General features: G+C 41.1%; 1 protein-coding gene across 1 annotated transcript in view; it reads left to right on the top strand.

The window, feature by feature from the left end:
• LOC126470138 (probable E3 ubiquitin-protein ligase makorin-1) overlaps positions 1 to 19,166 on the top strand; it is a 122,181-nt gene that overhangs the window by 75,417 nt on the left and 27,598 nt on the right. The window lies entirely within an intron of this gene.

The following is a 19,166-nucleotide window of genomic DNA, read 5'->3' as shown; positions in this document are numbered from 1 at the left end:
AGAAGTGGAGGAATACAAAGAGAGGTGGAACTGCTACAGCAGTCCCCTGGCTGAGCAGCACAGTTGCTCTAGATTTCTACAGCAGTTGACTGGAGCGAAAGTGTTAAGGGTCATCTTTAGCATTGTTTTCTGTTCATCCTGGTGTGAACGTGAAGCACTTGCTGTGTGACAGAACCTTTAAAAAAATTAAAAGTCTAGGTTGGAATATCAACTGATTTGGAAAGGATAGATTGCTTGCTACTCACTGTAAAGGTGACATATTGCTTTGTAGACGGGCAGAATTCTGATTGTAGTTATTTATAGGTCTCCTGACTCTGACTTCAGAGCAATTCTGCTCAAGCTAGAGGGGGTTCGTGGTTCACTTAGTAGAAAGTACCAGAAATTAGTTGTAAGTGGTGACTTCAATATTAATTTTGTATGTGACTGTGCAAGAGAAAGGATGTTTTAAGATTTTTTGAATTCATAAGATGTGATGCAGGTTGTGTTTTTTCCAATGTGGGAGCAGGGGACAGGAGCACTGTCATAGACAATAGTTTTATTCATTCTTCATTACTAGTTGGGTATTCTGTTAGTAAAAGGATGAATGGTCTTTCATGCTGTGATGCACAAATTTTAACACTAAAAGGTTTTTATACTCAAACAAATGTTACATATAATTACAAACTACATAAAAAAAGCTAATCCAACGGCATCACTGTTTGAGAAAGCTACTGAAACAACTGTGTGTGTGTGTGTGTGTGTGTGTGTGTGTGTGTGTGTGTGTGTGTAAAGATAAGTGATCATTTTATTTCACATAATTTGCTGTCAAATGTAAAGTTTGGTTTTAGAAATGGTTTAACAATTGAAAATGTTATATTCTATTTTCTCTGTGAGGTATTGATTGGATTAAACAAAAGATTTTGAATGCTATCATCTATTTTGATTTAACTAAGCCATTTGATTGTGTTGATCTCACAATATTGCTCCAGAAGTTGGACCCTTATGGAATACAGGGAATAGCTCACAATTGCTTCGCCTCGTACGTTAAGGACAGACAGCAGAAGGTCAGTCTCCACAGTACTGACAGTGGCTATGATGAGAGGTCCTAGTGAGGCATGGTTAAATGGTGAGTGCCCCAGGGATCAGTGCTGGGCCTCCACTGTTCTTCATTTATGTAAATGATATGCCTCCTAGTATTGTATGCGATTCTAAAATATTTGCTGATGACTCCAGCTCGGTAGTAAAGTATGTTGTGTGTAACGTTGGCCCGGTTTCAAATAGTGCAGTTAAAGACCTTTAAAGACATAAGTTCATGGCTTGTAGAAAATAAACCAATGCTAAATCACAGTAAGACTCAGTTTTTACAGTTTCTAATACAGAATTAACATACCATTAATGAGGCTTAACAGTTCAAGTTTCTAGGTGTTCAGATGACAGTGAACTGTCATTGAAAGCCCATGTTCAGGATCTTGTACAGAGGCTTAATGCGGAAGGTAAAGACTTCTCCACAGTCAACCCTTTCATTATTCAGAAAGATGTCGACGCAATTGCAGGTCCAGTAAAGTCTTGTTCCCGATTACGAAATGGCAGCTTGTTGTTAGAAACAGTCAGTGCCCTCCAGGCACAAAAATTGCTGCGAACTTCACTGCTACACGCATTCCCTGTCTGGGTGGGTGTGCACCGCACTTTAAATTCATCATGCGGGGTGGTTTATACACGCTCTCTCAACAGATTGTCCAACAAGGAAATTCATAACTACCTGTATGATGAGGGCGTAATGGGTGTACATATTCATGAAAAGGGTTGACAAGGACTTGGTTCCAACCCGTACTATCTTCTTGACATTTGACAGAGTTCACCTTCCATCGAACATTAAAGCAGGCTATGAGATAATTTCAATTTGCCCTTACATCCCCAACCCTACACGTTGCTATCGGTGTCAGTGGTTTAATCATACCAGCCAGTCGTGTTCCGATCCGGCCAAATGCGTTAAGTGTGGCAAGGATGCCCATTAGGGTGCTTGTCCACCTCCATCTCCTCGTTGCATCAACTGTATGGGTGACCACGCTGCTTCTTCTAGAGATTGCCCCAATTTCAAAGATGAACGGCTTATTCAGGAAATCAAAGTAAAGGAAACGGTGTCTACATTTGCTGCTTGTAAGTTATTCGCTAGTCGAAAGCCCATTGTGCCTCCAACAGATAAATATAGCACTGTCTTTGCATCTCCTCGGCCTACTAAGGAGGCAGCCACGCAGACTTGTGATCTCACCTTTAGTACCACGGTCATCAGATTGGTCAGCGCAAAGATCGCCCGTTCAGCCTTCTCACTATCACCTGTTCACTCTACGGCTCACCATTCATCGGCTAATGCTAAATCACGAGCCCCAAAATCAGACACCCGGACTTCCAAAAAAGAGCCTACCTGCAAAGATTTTTCTATCCACCCCAACTTCACAACCATCGATTCCTCCCACATATCAACATCCTGATTCCAAGAAGGCTCATAAGAAACCAAGTTCCTCTCCTTCTCCGCCACGGCGTGTCTCATCTACAGCGCCACCTGGTGGTAACTGCCATCGGCTGTCTTCTGTGTCGCTGGCGGCCAATCAAATGGCCAATCGCTGGTGGCAGGAACTGCCCCCGAACAAACTATGGATTAGGATCTTCTGCCTTTAGCCGAATGCCGTTTCACGCTGTTAGCCGCTGGCTCTCAGCAGTCGCTGAGTTGACAGAAACCGTGGTGAGATTGTTCCCTTTGCTGTCCACCCTATGTCAATTATCCATTGGAATATCCGCTGCATTAGAGCCAATCGGGATGAATTGTCGATCCTCTTATGATCCTACTCGCCGATCATCTTCTGCCTTCAGGAAACAAAGCTGCGTCCCCATGATCGCTTTGTTTTCCCTCATTTCCAGTCAGTCCGGTTTGATCTCTCCTCTGTTGATGGCACTCCAGCACATGGGGGACTCATGATTCTTCTCCATGATACTGTCCATTATCACCCAATCCCCTTAATCAGTTCCTTCCAAGCTGTTGCTGTCCGACTTTCCTTTTCTGGATACACCTTCTCTCTTTGTACTGTATACATTCCATCATTCACACCGATGGGGAGAGCAGATTTTTTTTTTTTTTTTATCTCCTTGGTCAGCTCCCGCCCCCTTATTCGCTGATTGGGGACTTCAATGCCCACCACCCGCTTTGGGGATCTCAGTGTCCTTGTCCGCGAGGCTCCCTATTGATTGACGTCTTCCACCAAGCGGATCTTGTTTGCTTCAACTCTGGGGAACCTACATTTTTGTCTGCCTCCACGACGAATTTCTCTCATTTGGACCTTACGGTCAGTACTGTTCAGCTAGCTCGACGCTTATATCATGAACAATTTTCTCAGGAAATGCCAAACGGTAGCAATATTTTTTGATCTGGAAAGACGGGCATCCTCCACACACTGTTCTCTTGGGGCTTTCGAGGTCGGCTGCCTCTCTTTATTCGTGAATTAATGGCAGAACGCACATTTAAAGTGCGAGTGAACACTACTCTCTCCAAAAAAAAAAAAAAAAAAAAAAAAGGGGGGGGGGGGGGTACCCCAGGGCTCCGTGCTAAGTGTTGTACTGTTTGCCATCACCATAAATCCAATTAAGGGTTGTCTCCTTCCTGATGTCACGGGCTCCCTCTTTGTGGACGATTTTGCAATCTACTACAGCTCTCAACGCACCAGCCTTTTTGAATGATGTCTTCAAGGATGTCTCGATTGCCTCCACTCTTGGAGCATCAAAACAATCTTCCGCTTTTCTCCCAGTAAGACGGTTTGTGTCAATTTTTGATGTCGTATGGAGTTTCTTCCGCAGCCGTACATCTAGGCCCTGTCGACCTTCCATTCGCAGATGTCTGGCTGTTTTCTGAATGGTACCTCCTGGGGAGCGGACTGAGTAGTCCCTCTCCGCCTCTATTGCGCCTTAGTCTGCTCGAAATTGGACTATGGAAGCATAGTTTACTCCTCTGCTCGGCCGTCTATTCTTCGGCATCTCGACTCTGTCCACCGCCGTGGATTGTGTTTCGCATCTGGAGCTTTTTACACCAGCCCTGTGGAAAGCCTTTATGCTGAGACCTGAGACTGCTGACCCTCCGTTGTCCAATCGGCGAGCCGTCCTTCTGAGTCGTTATGCTAACCATCTGTCTTCCATGCCTGCTAATCCGGCCCATCACCTTTTTTTCGACGCCCCCTTGGATTTAGGGTATGCAGGCCACTCTTCCTCTCTACCACCACCAAGAGTCCGCTTCCGTCAACTGCTAGGTTCTCTTCCCTTCCACTTTCCTAAAACTTTCTTGACAACTGGGGGTACAGCACCACCTTGGTTCCGCCCCCAGACCTGCCTGCTCCGTGACCTTTGTCAGCTTCCCAAGGATGGTACCCCTTCTCTCTGTGCACAAATGAAGGATGCCACATTTATTTACACTGATGGCTCAAAAAACATCATTTGGTGTTGGGAGTGCCTATATTGTTGGCGACACCCTTAATTGATTTCGGCATCACGACCAGTGTTCGGTTTTTACCGTGGAGATTTATGCTGTTCTCCAGGCTGTCCAATACATAAACTGCCATCAGCCGATACAGTATATTATATCCTCAGATTTGCTGAGCTCTCTCCTCAGTCTCCAAGCTCTTTACCCTGTCCACCCTCTGGTCCACCAGATTCAGGACTGCCTCCATTTGCTCCACTTGAGGGGCGTCTCTGTGGCATTCCTCTGCATCCCAGGACACATTGGTATCTCATGGTAACGAGGCGACCGATACAGCAGCCAAGGCTGCTGTCTCTCTTCTTCAGCCTTCTGTTTGCATGGTTCCCTTCGCCAATCTACAGAGTGTTTTCTGTTGTTGTGTTGCTCTTTTATGGCACGCAGATTGGTCTACACTTCCCAAAGTTAAATTGCGGGACATGAAAGCTCTTCACTGTGCTTGGACCTCTTCCTCCCGAACTCATCGGGAGGAGGCAATTTTAACTAGACTCTGGATAGGCCATCGACGTCTTTTAAGTGGCGATCCTCCCCCGCTTTGTCCCCACTGCTCTCAACTGTGGACGGTGAGACACCTTTTACTTGAGTGCTATTTTACTCCGCTACATGCCCGTCTGATATATCTTCCATTTTAGCAGATGACATGCGCTCAGCCAATCACGTCCTCGAGTTGTAGTGTCAGTGAGATGACGTCGGTCATTTGAAGCTCTTTTTGGGGCAAACAACCCCCCCCCCCCCCCCCCCCCCTCCATCTAAAGTGGTTTTCTAAGCTTTCCTTCTGTTTTTTAGTTTCCCCACTTTTTGAGTTTTGATCCCATTGCTGATGATTTCCAATTTGGTTTTTTCTACCTTTCCCTAAGCCACAGACCACGCGCTAATGACCGTAGCAGTTTTGCAACCTAAAACCAAAACAAACAAAAAAAAAAGAAACACTATAAAATAAGAGAAAAAGCTTGTTTATTTCATTAATTTACTGGGCAAACCTTCATGGTGCTTGCACTTCACAAAGTTGTCTAATCCAGGTACAGAACTGCTTTATAAGGCATTATTAATAAACACAGTAAATATCAAAAAGAAAACAGTATTCTTAAACTAAGTACTTAACACATATTGTACCCAGAAAACCGAACAGTAAAAAGCCGTTCACCACCTTCTGCCAGGTGTTGGCTAAGGTAAAATTGACGCTGCGTTGGTATCTTTGGCTAGAACATATTCGTCTAGGACAGCAGGCAACACAAATATGACATCCTCTACCAAATTTAACAAGTGTTTTTTAACTCATTGCTGTTGCTAATCTGCCCAACATAATATTTCACAGTTTTTTGTGCTTTGAAAAACTAGACACTGGGTACTTATTTCAGGATGTCTACGACCCGGGAGATCCGGGAATAACCCAGGAATATTTTCATCTGGGAGGAAACCGGGAAAAACCTGGGAATTTTTTGTTGTTTAAGTTTTCAGTTAATTTTTTGTAATTCTGACTGGTAAGAACCGATACTCTAACAAAGGATATTACTGTATCCTGCTACTGCAGAATAATACTGCAGCATTAAAACATGAACGAGAGAAAAAAAACGAAAATAAAACTTAAATTGCAAAGGAAATGTGCCATATAAAATAACAGTGTTCGTACAAGAGTCTGCCAACAGCAGAATGTGTCAAAGCCTTTTTAGTACCTTCTCCCGCTTCTGGCTACAGAAATTTGGCTGTTGGCTGTCTAAGTAGCAGTAGCAGCAACCAGCCACATTGTACCCGGAAACGTTTTACTGGCGCGCCCAAGCTGTCAGAACACACGTGCACAGCAGGCCCGTATCTAGTGGGGGGTGAGGCCAAACCGGGGTATCTGAACCGGGTGGCAATTTTGGGGGAGGGGGTAAATTCATATTCTTGAGGGAAAAATCCTTGTTTCACAAAGCACCTAGCATCCAGTGCACGTCGGTCTATCGATGATTCATATGATTTTGAAACACACCCATGCTGGTATTTGAACAAATTCTAATTGATTTCTGAATGAATTAGTTGATTTTTGAATGCGTGCATATTGTACGTGACATCTGTACCAACGGCAGACAAAACGGGACGGGGCTATACGAGCTGAGCGGAATAAAACAGAACTGGAAAATGCCAAGTGCTGCTTGTTTATGTAGTTGATTCGGTTTGCGAATGTTCAGCGTTGTTATAATCACTAGCGAAATCCATAGATTCAGACTATCAGAGTGGAATAAACGACTAACAGGAATAACAGGTAAGAAAGACTACGTATTATCTTCTCGGTGTATCCAAGAAAGTGAAATTTTGACAGAAAATTTTAGGCCAGATCATTACACTAGACAGGGCCAGTTGCTGTCCCCGGCTAGCAGCCACTTAAGTTCCATTCTGGAAGTAGCGCAGGAAACGCATTGTACGAACTCGTAATAACGCCTAACCGGTGAATAATCGCTGGATAACTAAACCGGTGATTATGGCAGGGGTAGTAAAGTTAACCGGAGAATGAGTTTTGACAGTGTTAGGAATAGTTACAGAATTAGTGATGACAGAACTGTTTGTTAGAACGAGGAAGGAGAAGAAACGGGGTCATCACGCAGATTATGGAAGAATATGAGGATTCCAAATTTATACAAAAATTTCGTTCTACTACTTTTTGGTCTTGCGCATGAGAAACTGGAATGCATGAATGAAATGTGAAACTATTTCCTAACGTAAAGCTTTTTGCTTATAGTAGGCCAAATAGGTATTTCGTATTGGTACTTCATGAATTAATTGTCGTATTATAAATATGGTCATTATTGCCAAAACAGTGTCGCTTATTTGGTGTGTGTTACAGTTGCTGAAATATTAGAAGGCCTATTTTGTTTTATCCTGAACACAGTGACAAAATAGACGTAATCAGATTGAGAAACCACACCAGTCTTGGGTACTAATTGTATTAAATGCTTTTTCAGTATTAGCCAAGGACATTTACATTTATCATGTAGCAGAAAGTTTGACGAACTTTGATAAGGTAATAGTTCTTTCGCAGACAGGAAAGAACGCCATGTAAAGTTGTACCAAGATTACAGAGAAAAATCACTAGGACCTAAGGATTGAAGAAATGTGTACTGTCTTGCCTGTCTCATGTCTTTACTGGTTTTAGGTATCCTATATTTAATTTTATGTTACACAGAAGAGCAAGTTATTAGCTAATAGGCAATAAAGAGTCCAGATTTTCTGAAGAGTTCTTGTTCTCCTGGTTACAAATATTCCTATCCAGTATTAATTGCAAGGGGTTGTACAGAATGTCAAGCCGGCCGACTGGGAGCAGGATAGGCACTACAGGACATTTCAATTTCCACTGTCCTGAAATAGTTTAATGGCATCCATTACAAAATATATACGTTTGAGTTCCACAGAGCAAAATACAGTGACATGCCCTATAAGAATGTTGTTTGAAGAGGCGTGGCACTGCAGTGCACACTTAAGACCAAATAACATGTCTTACATTTCCTCAAAGATGTATGTTTCATGTATCAGACTCTTCAGAAAGTTGTGCGCTACAAAATGAACCTCTTTTCGAAAAGTCTGTCTTTTTTTTCCCTCTCTTTCTTTTTCTCCACAGAGCAGTCTGAGTTATGGGGGGGGGGGGGGGGAGGGGGAGGAGGAGGGGGTGGTAAGACTGATTCCTGTGGCTGGGAGCTATTAAGTGAATTAAAATATATTCACGTAATTACAGAAGGCTAAAATATGTTACTAGTTTCAGATTTTATTTTATTTCCACCTTTCTGACAGTCAAGCATTAATCGCCTTGCAGAACAATAAAGTTATTTTTGTTGGTTTGCGAAAGTAATTTGGCTTTTATTAGGGTTTCCTGCTGAGGCATTGAAGGCATTGAAACAAAGTGTTTAATTCCACACTATTGGCTAGTTTCTACTGTTCGCTGCATTTCAAGTGCACGTACTCATCTTCTAGCACTTACTGCATTATGCCATAACAAAGAATGAAACATGACATAATACAGTACTGGTTGTTGTTGTTGTTGTTGTTGTTGTTGTTGTTGTCGTCTTCAGTCCTGAGACTGGTTTGATGCAGCTCTCCATGCTACTCTATCCTGTGCAAGCTTCTTCATCTCCCAGTATTTACTGCAACCTACATCCTTCTGAATCTGCTTAGTGTATTCATCTCTTGGTCTCCCTCTACGATTTTTACCCTCCACGCTGCCCTCCAATACTAAATTGGTAATCCCTTGATGCCTCAGAACATACCTTCTTCTGGTCAAGTTGTGCCACAAACTTCTCTTCTCCCCAATCTTATTCAATACTTCCTCATTAGTTATGTGATCTACCCATCTAATCTTCAGCATTCTTCTGTAGCACCACATTTCAAAAGCTTCTATTCTCTTCTTGTCTAAACTACTTATCGTCCATGTTTCACTTCCATACATGGCTACACTCCATACAAATACTTTCAGAAATGACTTCCAGACGCTTGAATCTATACTCGATGTTAACAAATTTCTCTTCTTCAGAAACACTTTCCTTGCCATTGCCAGTCTACATTTTATATCCTCTCTACTTCGACCATCATCAGTTATTTTGCTCCCCAAATAGCAAAACTCCTTTACTACTTTAAGTGTCTCATTTCCTAATCTAATTCCCTCAGCATCACCCGACTTAATTCGACTACATTCCATTATCCTCGTTTTGCTTTTGTTGATGTTCATCTTATATCCTCCTTTCAAGACACTGTCCATTCCATTCAACTGCTCTTCCAAGTCCTTTTGCTGTCTCTGACAGAATTACAATGTCATCGGCAAACCTCAAAGTTTTTATTTCTTCTCGATGAATTTTAATACCTACTCCGAATACCTAATCCTACAGTACTGGTACTGGTACTCGAAGAAAATGTACGTCCCGAAAACCACACTGAAAAGCTCCATATCAGGCCGAGGCCTACGTCATTGGGAATTTGGACATACGAATGTGCACTGTAAGGTGAACTATGCATTTTAGTATGGTTCACGAAATTCCGACGCTCTTGGAGTATCCTCTCATGTCTTGTTTCTTTTATGACAAGAAGTAAGATCTTTTAGTGTTTTCCACGTACGAACATAAGGGCTTCCTACGTCACTATAGCTGTGCAAGTGCGGTGAGACGCCTCTTACCTGGTGCTGTCTGGCAACTGCTGAAATGAGTCTATTTCTAACAAGTCACAGGAAAAATTGCGAACAGTTATTCGAAAAGAGTTATTTTCAAAGTAAATTTCCTTTTACAGAAGATAAACTGTGTGCAAGAATGTACTATGAATTTCCTATATCACAGTGCGTTTGCTCTCTTTTAAAAATCAACTTTTTGATGACGAGCCATTAAGAATTTCTATCCCAGAAGATCAGAGATCTACGTCGTTATTAAAAATTTTACTGGCGTGTTTGTGTGATGTATCTTAAAGTGTAACATGCGTTAAACAAATCAACATTACATGTGAAAGCTTAGCTTCTCTTGTAGCTTATTAAACTTAGAGACAAATATTATACGCGAAAGCTTTGCTTTTCTTGTAGCAACACTATGTATATTAATTTAAACCATTAAATTTTCCTGTTGTTGGAATTCAAATTTATACTTTCGTGATATGAAAATATGCAGCGTACATGTTGCTGCAGATCAAAGATCTTTCCAAAACGGGTTTTTTCGCTCTGAGTTTCGTTTTCTAAAGTGCCGGGAAATTCTACGCTGCTGTATAAAACCATACCCATTCGAAGGATACGTTTTACAGTTCAGAGGGAAAGTATACTATCACTTAACACAGAAAAAGTGTATTTTCACTCGGGAGAAAATGTATTTTTAACCAGGAGATTCGGGGTAAATCCGGGAATTTTTTTTCCTTGTCCGTGTATACACCCTGTTATTTTTACAAAATTAGTCTCCACAATTGTCATCTACATTGACATAACAACTGAGATGTCATATAAGGCTATGTTAGACTTGGACTTGATATTTCCACACATACAGTAATACACGTATGTGGTAATGCTTCCTGTAAATAGTGAATTTGAGCTAAAGCAGATGTGGTGATGTATTTCCACACACATTGCGTAGTGCAAGGATAATGTCCCAAGCACTTTCGCACATCTTTCCATTGATCACTGAGCCCGACAGTCATTGGAACAGCTTCTTCTGTAGGAACATACAAAATGCATAGTTTTCTCACAACGTTTGATACAATTTGTGCAAATGTTTCTGCAATAGAAACATGGTGTTACCACTCAGTATGCTCACCCATACCATCCTCTTGATCTCATCGCAAATTCCATCAACCACACCCTTTTGTGACCTCTTGCAAAGAAGCTACAGTCAGGTGGAAATGCTCAGTTCTTCACAGTGCAGGAAGTGCTCAAAAATGAATCCATGTTTGAACTGAGGTGCTGCTCCATCAGTTCAGCGATGACAGAATATAATTTTAGGGCTCTGTTGTTGAAACTCAGTTAAAATAGCTTTATTAAAGATAAAAACAATAACATGTAGAATCAGACAAATGTCATATGAAAACTGCCTTTAGCTCATTGCTATCAGGATAACAATAGAATAATGTGACAATTTCAGAACTTAGTGAACTTGAGTTATTTCCTTTTGAAACTTGATGCTGAAATTATCTGTAAAATGTGAATGGAAAATTATTTCTCCATCCTACAAATGAGCCTTCAGTACATGAATTTCTGAATGCTGTCTTACACTGTTCTAAATGTGGAGAGAGAAATCTTCAAGCAATGTTTTTAGAAAGGCAAAGCCTTCTGCAGTGGGCATGAATGGAGTCATTTGCATTGCAGCTGGTTTTCTACAGACCCACTGGTAGAATTTAATGTCCTTGGTAACATCAACTTCAGAAGTATATGTGGAAGTAGTGTTTACTCCACAGATTTGGAAATTCTGCTTTGCACTAGTGATATCAGTTTGTGGAAACTGTTTCAACAGCCAATGTGTCTGCATTGCAAGGAAATAATGGTATATTGTGAGAAAGTTAAATGACAAGTAACTTCCCATTCTCATGAAGTATGCACATGCAGACCTCTTCATCGTTCTCTTTTGTAGGAAGTACATAAGGTTCTGGATAAGAATGTGACTTAATACAACCAATTTTTAAACGTCAATATTCCTAACTCAGTAATTTCTAAACCTCATTGATATGCATGTTGAGGTACAGGCTGTCATCGATCCTGGTGGCCATTGCAGAGACAGGTACCAAGTGCAGGTTGCTCACTTAAGGCAGCCAATAAAACTGGCCACCCCTCAGATTTCTGTGTCTGGCTATATCCACAATTTGACAAGATTGTAGAATGCAGAAGTGTTTGGAGGAAGAGTTTCTCCTTCTCAAGCAGTTACAGTGCTGTAAGAGTTTGTGGTCTACTTGTAAACATCACGAAACGTGGATTTGGAGTCATGAGTTTGAGTCCACACACTCACTTATTTTTTTAACTGCTTTAGTTGTAAGTCTGACGTAACCGGAAAAGTATTCACTTCACATTCTGACCCATCAGTAATAGCAAAAGCTTCCGGAAACAATTCATCAAAGGAGCTCATGGCTGCATCGAGATCAGTACATTACACACTCCAGTTTCCTTGCCCTTTTGTGGCCACCAAGAGACTGGCCGTACGTCACATGCCACATGCATAACCAAGTGACTGCAGTGTGGCACTGAGACTGTATTTATCAGTTGTCATTTACTTGCTTGAATTTCCAGTATTTATCTTCCTGTTAAGTATTGGGTTTTGCCTACTCCATACTTGAACTTCATGAAAATTGTGTAAGCCTTGGAAAATAATCTCAAGTGGAGTAGAAGTTCAACATTTGTGACATAATAATCTCTGTCGATCTGTTGTGGATATTTACCAAAGAAAAATCACCAAACAGTCGTATGTTTTCAGAAGTTACATTATTTGTATGACTGGTTTTGGCATCTCATTAATGCCAGCTGCAGGCCCCTGCATGTTCCTTGAGGATTCACATTTACTGATACTATGCTTCATAGCGGATTCATGCTGGTATAGTCTTATCTGCGAGTGTGATATCTAGCTAATTACCTACATATTATGTAATCCCCTGGAGCAATTTCAGTCCTTCACATTAAACTACAGATTTCATTTGGCTATATTAACCCATGATATTTAATTGCATTCTTCAGACTGATAAGTGTTATCTTTTACATACAAGGGTAATCCCAAAAGTGAGGTCTCCTATTTTTTTATAAGTATATAGACCTGTTTATTTCTACAATGGTTTACATCAGTTTACAGGTTTAACATTTAGCTATTTTTCGACATAATCACCATTTCTGTTGCTGCATTTCCGTAGATGCTGTGGCAGTTATTGTATGCCCATGTCATACCAGCTCGCTGCCGTGCTGTTCAGAAAGTTATGAACCTCTTCTTTCACCCCGTCATTGGAGCTGAATCACTTTCCAGACAAATGTTCTTTTAACCTAGGTAGCAGGTGATAGTCACTGGGTGCCAAGTCAGGACCATAGGTTGGGTGGGTGATTATGTTCCACTGAAACTGTTGCAGGAGAGCAACGGTTTGCTGAGTGATGTGTGGGTGAGTGTTGTCATGGAGAATGTGAACGCCCTTGCTCAACATTCCTTTTCTCCTGTTCTGAATTGCCCTTTTGGGTTTTTTCAGAGTCTCACAGTACCTGTCAGCGTTAATTGTAGTCCCAGCAATTCAGCTCCGATGATGAGGTGAAAGTAGTAGTTCATAACTTTCTGAACAGCGTGGCGGCAAGCTGGTATGACATGGGCATACAATAACTGCCAGAGCATCTACGGAAATGCAGCAACAGAAATGGTGATTATGTCGAAAAATAGCTAAATTTTAAACCTGTAAACTGATGTAAACTATTGAATAAACAGGTCAATGTACTTGTAAAAAAAAAATGGAGACTTTAGTTTTGGGATTACCCTCGTAGTTAGAATGCCTTTTTTAGCCTGGTGAAATTTTAGACCCAAATTGACATAATGCCCAGGTCATATGTGGGGTGTTGGGTGTGTGACTGAATCTCGTGAGTGGTGTTTGTGTAGTGTAAGTTAGCTGTGTGACCTGACTTTAACTTCGGCTTACACCTTAAGGGGAATTTTTTGATGTTCTTACCACGTATGCAAATTCTATGATTTTTAAGGATTTTTGGTTGATGTCGATCAGATGATATGTGGGATTTGATTATATTCTAGGCTACTGTAGTGGGTAGCAAATTTCACTTTATAGCTTGATACTCCCGGCATATGTAGTCCTGCACTACTAAATTGGTTGTTTTCCTCATTATTTAGAAGGCTTTGATTTAGTATTGGTAAATTCATTGATTGTTTTGTAGTATGAGGTCATTTAACAACTCCATTTCCACTCAAAATATTGCTCCTTTTTGTGCTAGTAAGTTCCTTAACTATTATGCTTGTATTTTGTATTCTTGCCGGTTTTCACACTCTTTGCATACTTTTAGCCTGGTCTGTGCTTACACTTGCTTTGTGAAACAGCTTGCTATGTGTTAGTTCATATTTGGATGGGTTTAATCATTCTATAAATATCAATAGTATATCACCTTAAATCTCAAGAGAGTAGAAATTACATAGTCTATTGAGATTTTTGGGGGGCTCTGCTTGGTTAATAAGTATTTTGGGTTGCTTGCTTGTTCCATCCTAGTATTTGCCCACCGTTTGATGTTCAAGGGGCTGTAAGGCATATTTTTTTATTTTTTGATTTTACATTTAACATTATGCTGTCTATGTATTTCATGAGTATTCCTCACAAGTTTTTTCTTACTGTTATTCACTTAGTAATTTGTTGACTATTGGGGTTGCCTCTTATAGCATATTTTGATATTGTGAAAACTTATTCTGATACAATACTAATAGTGGGTGATATTAGTTCGGTAATAGATAAGCACGCCATTGTGTACTTCATAGGTCAAATCACGACTTTTAATTTGACCAGGGATAGTTCTTCTTAAGAACTATGGCGATTCTCATGTATATGAGTTAATATATACACTAGACAAGTTTTATCCTTTTGTGCATCTTATTTTGTATAGCGTCTATTTTTTGTTTCTGTGATGTTCAGCATGTTCTACTATAAATGCATTACATCAAAATAGTTTTGATGTGAACCAATATGTGTACATATTCTGTTCTGTTGTGCTTCGTATGAACAGGTGCTCTTCTTAACACTACATGTTGCATTTTGTAGGTTTTAAGTACTTTCATTATTACACTTCATTGTCTGTAATGTCAACTAGTGGTATACCTTGACAAATATTACACGTATACACACTCGTTTTTAACATGCAGGGACTTGAAGACGGCATTAATAAAATGTTTAAATTGGTCTCTTAAATAAAATAACTTCTGAAAACCTATCACTGTTTGGTGATTATTCTTTGGTAAAACTTTGTGGCATATTGTTAGCTGTGGGTTTAATAGAAAATGAAGGCAGCGATGCCAGGTCTAACCCTTTGTATTGAGTTTGAGGTGAATGCTTTTGGACAAAAATGTCAAAAAAGAATTTACGTGTTTCAAGGAAGATTGTGTTGGCATGAAAGATTTTCAACACTCACGAAGTCAAGATAATTGACGTGTAATGAACTGGAACATTTAACCATCACATGACATATGCATTCATTACACAAGGTTCAGAAGTCAGGTTTGGGATTACTGCATGCTCTAATTCAAAGCAAAAAAATAAATGGGTGAGTATCAATGCATATTTGTTTGAGCATCATCAGTCCACTCATTGGGAAGTCATATACAATATTGTTCCTGGTGATGATTTATGATGTGCTTGTTAACTTCTTAAGAAGAAATTAGCAGCTGAGCTCTAACAAAAGACATATACAGGGCTATTACAAATGATTGAAGCGATTTCATAAATTCACTGTAGCTCCATTCATTGACATATGGTCACGACACACTACAGATACGTAGAAAAACTCATAAAGTTTTGTTCGGCTGAAGCCGCACTTCAGGTTTCTGCCGCCAGAGCGCTCGAGAGCGCAGTGAGACAAAATGGCGACAGGAGCCAAGAAAGCGTATGTCGTGCTTGAAATGCACTCACATCAGTCAGTCATAACAGTGCAACGACACTTCAGGACGAAGTTCAACAAAGATCCACCAACTGCTAACTCCATCCGGCGATGGTATGCGCAGTTTAAAGCTTCTGGATGCCTCTGTAAGGGGAAATCAACGGGTCGGCCTGCAGTGAGCGAAGAAACGGTTGAACGCGTGCGGGAAAGTTTCACACATAGCCCGCGGAAGTCGACGAATAAAGCAAACAGGGAGCTAAACGTACCACAGCCGACGGTTTGGAAAATCTTATGGAAAAGGCTAAAGCAGAAGCATTTCTTAAACAGGAGATTGGAAAACCGATGGCTCGGTCGTGGTGGAGATCATGATCAACAATTCATGTCATGGCCTCCACGCTCTCCCAACCTAACCCCATGCGATTTCTTTCTGTGGCATTATGTGAAAGATTCAGTGTTTAAACCTCCTCTACCAATAAACGTGCCAGAACTGCGAGCTCGCATCAACGATGCTTTCGAACTCATTGATGGGGACATGCTGCGCCGAGTGTGGGAGGAACTTGATGATCGGCTTGATGTCTGCCGAATCACTAAAGGGGCACATATAGAACATTTGTGAATGCCTAAAAAACTTTTTGAGTTTTTGTATGTGTGTGCAAAGCATTCTGAAAATATCTCAAATAATAAAGTTATTGTAGAGCTGTGAAATCGCTTCAATCATTTGTAATAACCCTGTACTTTGGCAAATGGCAGTGTTGATATAGTATTTTTCATCTGGTGGCACAGAAAGGGTGTTGTGCTCTACAAACTTTTTGCTAGGGTTGTGTCCATTGAAGCTTGTATTATTTGCCAACATCTGACACATTCTGGTCACAGTGTAAGAAAAATGACCAACAAAGCTCTACCACGTATTGCTGCAATGCTGTAACTCACTCTGCTGAGGAGGAATCATATATGTTCAGGTATATGATAGGAATGATCATTCAATTTGAAGCAAGAGAAGTCCAGTAAACATGGGCTTAGAAATGCATACCTTAAGAGCTATGAGCATTTTTTCAGTCTACTTTAATTAGGAACAATACAGTGTGTCCCATGAGGAATGATCAGTATTCAGGATTATGACAAATGATCATTCAAAGCATGGGCTGTATTATGCACACCCTAAGGACTATGAGCAGTTCTTTATCTTCACTACTGAGGAACACCTCTTCTACTGAAGAAGTGCTCATAGTTCTTCAAGTGTGCATTTCAAAACCCTTCTTTGCTGGACTTCGATGCTTCGAATGACAGTTACCGTCATATCCCTGAACATACACTATATGATCAAAAGTATCCAGACACCCCCAAAAACATAAGTTTTTCGTATTACATGCATTGTGCTGCCACCTACTGCCAACTGCTCCATGTTGGTGACTACTGAAGTCATTAGACATTGTGAGAGAGCAGAATGGGGCACGCCACGTAACTCATGGACTTCGAACGTGGTCAGGTGATTGGGCGTCACTTGTCATACATCAGTACACAAGATTTCCACACTCTTCAACATCCCTAGGTCAGATGTTTCAGATGTGATAGTGAAGTGGAAACGTGAAGGGACACATACAGCACAAAAGCGTCAGGCCGACCTCGTCTGTTGACTGACAAGAAACCGCCGGCAGTTGAAGAGGGTCGTAATGAGTAATAGGCAGACATCTATCCAGACCATCACACGGGAATTCCAAACTGCATCAGGATCTACTGCAAGTACTATGACGGTTAGGCACCAGGTGATAAAACATGGATTTCGTGGTCGAGCGACTGCTCGTAAGCCACACATCACGCTGGTAAATGCCAAACGACGCCTCGCTTGGTGTAAGGAGCATAGGCATTGGATGATTGAACAGTGGAAAAATATTGTCTGGAGTGACGAATCACAGTACACAGTGTGGCGATATGATGGCATGGTGTGGGTATGGCGAATGCCCTGTGAACGTCATCTGCCAGTGTGTGTAGTGCCAACAGTAAAATTCGGAGCCGGTAATGTTATGGTGTGGTCGTGTTTTGCATGGAAGGTGCTTGCATCCCTTGTTGTTTTGCGTGGCAGTGTCACATCACAAGCCTATGTTGATGTTTTAAGCACCCCGCTGTTGAAGAGCAATTCAGGAATGGTGATTGCATCTTTCAACATGATCGAGCACCTTTTCGTAATGCGTGGCCTGTGGCAGAGTGATTACACAACAATAACATCCCTGTAATGGACTGGCCTGCACAGAGTCCTGACCTGAATCCTATAGAACACCTTTGGGATGTTTTAGAATGCAGACTTCGTGCCAGGGCTCACTGACTGGCATCAATACCTCTCCTCAGAGCAGCACTCCATGAAGAATGGTCTGCCATTCCCCAAGAAACTTTCCAGCACCTCATTGAAAATATGTCTGCAAGAGTGGAAGCTATCATCAAGGCTGAGAGTGGGCCAACACCATACTGAATTCCAGCCTTACTGATGGAGGGCGCCACGAACTTGTCTGTCATTTTCAGCCAGGTGTCCGGGTACTTTTGATCACATAGTGTGTATCATTCCTCTTGGGACGCCCTGAATGTTCTTTCAAATTAACTGAATTGGTCTGACAGTGCTCAGGTAGTTAACTGAGAGCCACCTGGTTGTGTGTTAAAGATGTCGTCAAACCAGGTGTGAACTGCATTGTCATACCGAAAGGAATTTTTTTGATGGTTCTTCAGTAAGTAAACATTTGAGGGTATAAGATCAGAAATAGTAGTGCATGATGGATGACTCCCAAACTAACTGCTGGATAGTTCTGTTTGTGACATCAGCAGAATGTTTTACTGCGTTGTAGCAACGCATGATGAGCTTTGTTGGTCATTTTTGTTACATTGTGACCAGAATGTCAGTTGTTAGCAAATAATACCAGCTGCAATGGACACAACCCTGGGAAAAAATTTGTAGAGCACAACACCCTTTCTGTGCTTCCAGATCAAAAATACTATGTCGACACTGCCGTTTGCCTGAGTATATGTCTTTTGTTAGGGCTCAGCTGTTAATTTCGTCCTAAGAAGTTATCAAACACATCATAACTCATCTACAGTAACAATATTGTATATGACTTACCAATTAGTGACCTGATGATGCTCAAACAAATGCGCAGTAATATTCACCCATTTACCTTTTGTTGCTTTGAATTAGACCAAGCAGTACTCCCAACCTTGACTTCTGATCCTTGTTCATTCAATGCAACTGTTGGATGATGGTTAAATGTTCCAGTTCATTTCACGCCAGTTATTGCGATTATCTGCATGTTCAACACAATCTTTCTTGAAACAAGTAAATTCTTTTCTGGCTCATTTTGCTGAAAAGCATTCGCCCCACACACAATGCGAGAGGATAGACCTGTCACCACCATTGCCTTCACTTCTCTATTAAATGCAAAGCGAACAATATTACAAATCCTAGGCATTCTCTACTTTTGTCTGTGCAGTGTTCATAAGTTTCAAGTATGCAAAATCCAACAAACAGCAGCAAAATAAACTATGATGCTTTCTGATATTTTATTGCTGCTTCACATTATAATGTTTCTTTTCTTTACTTGTTAGCTTCTTGATCCACTTTTGCCATCTTACTTCCCAAGTGTATGAAACTTGGCCACTAGA

The sequence above is a fragment of the Schistocerca serialis genome, chromosome 3 (genome assembly GCF_023864345.2).
Source record: "Schistocerca serialis cubense isolate TAMUIC-IGC-003099 chromosome 3, iqSchSeri2.2, whole genome shotgun sequence".
NCBI classification, from domain to species: Eukaryota; Metazoa; Arthropoda; class Insecta; order Orthoptera; family Acrididae; genus Schistocerca; species Schistocerca serialis.
This window is presented reverse-complemented; position numbering and strand designations above follow the sequence as displayed.